The sequence below is a fragment of the Crocuta crocuta genome, unplaced genomic scaffold (genome assembly GCF_008692635.1).
Source record: "Crocuta crocuta isolate KB4526 unplaced genomic scaffold, BGI_CrCroc_1.0 scaffold72, whole genome shotgun sequence".
NCBI classification, from domain to species: Eukaryota; Metazoa; Chordata; class Mammalia; order Carnivora; family Hyaenidae; genus Crocuta; species Crocuta crocuta.
In genome coordinates, this window is record NW_027529427.1 from 7,661,740 (window position 1) to 7,664,996 (window position 3,257).

Genomic DNA, 3,257 nt, shown 5'->3' on the forward strand with positions numbered 1-3,257 from the left:
GTGTGTCCAAGATCAAGAAGGGATAACTTGGGTTAGTAAAGTGGAAATAATAGATCTTCTTTGGGGGTTTTCAAAGGAGGACGAACGCGTGCGAGTGGCTGATGTAAATGCAAGAGCTATTGCCGTAACCTCCCCTGCTCTCAGAACCTCCAGCTCCGCAGCGCCAGCCGGGAGCGCGGGGCGCCCCAGGGGGTGCTGGACACGGTGAGTCCCGCAGGTCCTCGCGGAAGACCAGGTCNCCCCTGCAGCCCCGGCGCCCGCGGCAAGTCCGTCCCTAGGGCAGGGCGACCGAGGAGGGGGCCGGGGCAGCTGTCGCCTCCGGGCGCGCAAGGACCGTCTCTGGTCCCTGCTGAGTGCGAGCCCCTCGAAGCTTCTCGCTCACTTTTCCGGGCTGGGTCGGCCCAGCTGGACGTCTGTGCTTGAGGTCTGCGCCCCGCATCAGCAGACTGGAGCGAGGACTACATCTGGATTTTTTTAACCCTCCAGAGCAGGGTTACTTTGGTGCCCGAATTCCTGCCTAAGCCTCAGAGTAGGTAAAGCGCTGAATGGAATTGGAAGCTTTCTGTTTTCTTTCATTGCCCCTCCGCTCCTGTGCCTCATCCATCCCAGCCCTGGGAGAAGGGGAGGGGGGGGGAGGGGGAAGGGGGGAGAGTTCATCTCTTTCTCCATCTTCTCATGGAGCCTCGGTGGATATTTGGCCCTGCATTCTGGTCAGAGCCAAATTTCCTAGATATTTCCACCCTGCAAATCACTGTGAGAGATGATTCAATTTGCTTGGAGCATGATTGCTTCTGTTTTGCAAGAGGGAAACTGAGGTGGGTCACGACGTGTGTTGGTTACCCAGCTGTGAACGGAGGCATTTGCTCTCCACCCTGTCCCTGCCCACCCCCTTCACTGCTTCGCCACCTGACCACATTGGCAACAGCTTTCAGCTACTACCACCCTGGGCAGAGTTTCAACCTGGTACCTGGAGAGAAAGGCTTAGGATCATGTTACCAGTCCCCTGAACTGCTACCGTGGTTCAGGAATGTGCCCACTTGACAGAGAGCTGTGTGGGGCATCTCTGGCATGCCATCCCTGTGGGTGCAGAAAACCTTAGGCCAGCGGGGCAGGGCCAAATACCAGCTCTTAATGCACACGTGTGGGTGGACCCTTAGGGTGACTCCCTCTGTGGCTGGCTCCCAAGGCCAGCTCCCTGGGAGCAGCGGGCACACCCTCAGAAAGCCCGAGGACCTTTCCTGGACCCAGCCACTCCTGCTGCTGTCTGATTCAGCTGTGGGCTTTACTTATCAAAGGCAAGACTCCCAATCTCAGCCAGGGATGAGTGGATGCCAGGCCCCAAGCTTGTGCCCACATGCCTGTCCAGGCTCACGCACACAAGTCCTGGCAAACACGCCAACCTATGAGTGGTGGTTTTCCTCCATTTCAAAATAGTGTCTGTTCTCTCTTTGACACAGAAGATTTGTGGTTATAAATAGCAAGAGGGAGGTGTGTCTCCTGGGAAGGAAAGGCAATGCTGAGAGACCTCTTTTGCACAGTTGTGAGTGAGGAGCGATGTCGCTGGGCCCTTCATCGTTATGCCAAGTTCATGAGCCCAAGACGAAAATCAGACTTAACAGGNGCACACTAAAACATGCAGCTGGAAGACACCAGTGTAGGCGCTGAATGGAATACAAGGACCTAAAGAGACAGCTGGTTGATAAATACCTAAGGGCAGCTGTGAGAGATTGCTCCCCTTCCTTTCCTGAAGAAAATCAGACAGAAGGCGTGTGGCATGCTGAGGGCGTTAGAAGGGGGGGGGGTGTCTGACTGCCAGGGGGTGCAGAAGCCAGCCTTGGAAAGCTTGCTGGCCCTCTTCCATCCGTGGATTTCCTACTTTCCCAGCCTCTGGCTTCTTACGTATCTGAGTATGACTATATGAGCGAGGGTGTGTGTGTGTTAGGTGTTTGCTCAGGATGTCGGAAACCCATCCCCTCTTCGGTTCATTTGGTGGTTGTAATATCTCGAAGGGTGTCTCACTGACTTGAAAAAAAATACATTTTCTAACATTTTTTTCTAGCCCCAAAGCGTAAGTGAAAGGGATATTGCCAAATTGCTGGGCGCCATATGCTGTGAAAAGCAAAAATCTGGGATTGTTATTCACCTGAATATCCACTCCCCCCCCCACTTTTAACCCTAGTGGCAGCTGAAAGATTTTTTTGTTTGCTCTTCTTCAAGAAGGGCAGAGGACTAGGCTAGTCTGTTCTAATTTTTACTTCTAAGATAGTTCTGCTGGTTTCTGGATTGCCACATCTGGCATCTCCAGCAGGGGAGGAAATTTTTATATGAGGTGATAGTCCTTGCCTTCTCTGAAATAAAAACCAACGTGTCCACAAAAGCTTTCCTGTTCACTCTTCTGGCTCTGTCCTCCCTAGCTCCTTTTCACACCACCTGTCATTTATCTCCATCGTCTTCTAAACAGGTCTTCCTTCAGACGCCACCTTGTTCCGCCCCCTGAACACCTGAACACAATCCTGAGTTTTTCTAACTCCTTCGGGACTCTTTCAGACTCACAGTAACACGAGCCATAAAGATCCTGTAGGGAGGGGAGATTGTGGGAGTTCCCCAGCCTCATCTGGGCATCCCTGGCTGGTTTCTACTGAGCATCTATCTTTAAACTGTATGTAGGAGTCCAGAAAAAATCCAGCAGAAGGGTTGGGAATAGATACCGTGATAGAGATGAGAAGACCTGGTAGTTTACGAACGGAGCCACCTTTTAAAGTTAAAACAAGCTTCTATCCAACTCTGAGGAGCATCTGGCCAGCTTGTTGATGGGGCCCAGAGTGGACCTGGGAATCCAGCTGCTGTTGGGGACAGTTCCTGTCGCCTTTCCTTCAGGGAGAGGGCCCCCAACTGCACAGAGCAGGTGACTGCTGGCTCCCACCAGGCCCTCAACCCCCCCCCCCNGGCAGCATTTCCTGACTTCTTTGCGCCTGCGGTTGCAGTTGGGTCTTTTTGTGCTGCATGAATCCTCTTTCAGACTTTCTAAAGTTGGTCTCCCTCCTCCCTACTTCCCCACCCATGTGGCTTTCTTCCCAACTCCTTTCCTCCTGGGTGACTTGACACTGGTTTGGTACTCGAGGGAGACCCTCCAGGTGCCATGCACGGAGGTTTCAGGACACCTAGACACATGTTGTCACCGAAGGTCCCCAGGGCTGCCCGTCCTGACTGATCACTACCCAGCCCCGCCCTCCTGGGCTGGGACCCCCCCCCCCCCC

At 53.6% G+C, this 3,257-nt stretch overlaps 1 protein-coding gene across 1 annotated transcript in view; it reads left to right on the forward strand.

Annotated features, from left to right (window-relative positions):
• The first annotated feature begins 184 nt into the window (after positions 1-184).
• WNT5B (Wnt family member 5B) overlaps positions 185-3,257 on the forward strand; it is a 105,793-nt gene continuing 102,720 nt past the window's right edge. Inside the window, exon 1 of the mRNA XM_077758999.1 lies at positions 185-204. The gene's annotated coding sequence lies outside the window, so the exon portion shown is untranslated. The remainder of the gene's footprint in view (positions 205-3,257) is intronic.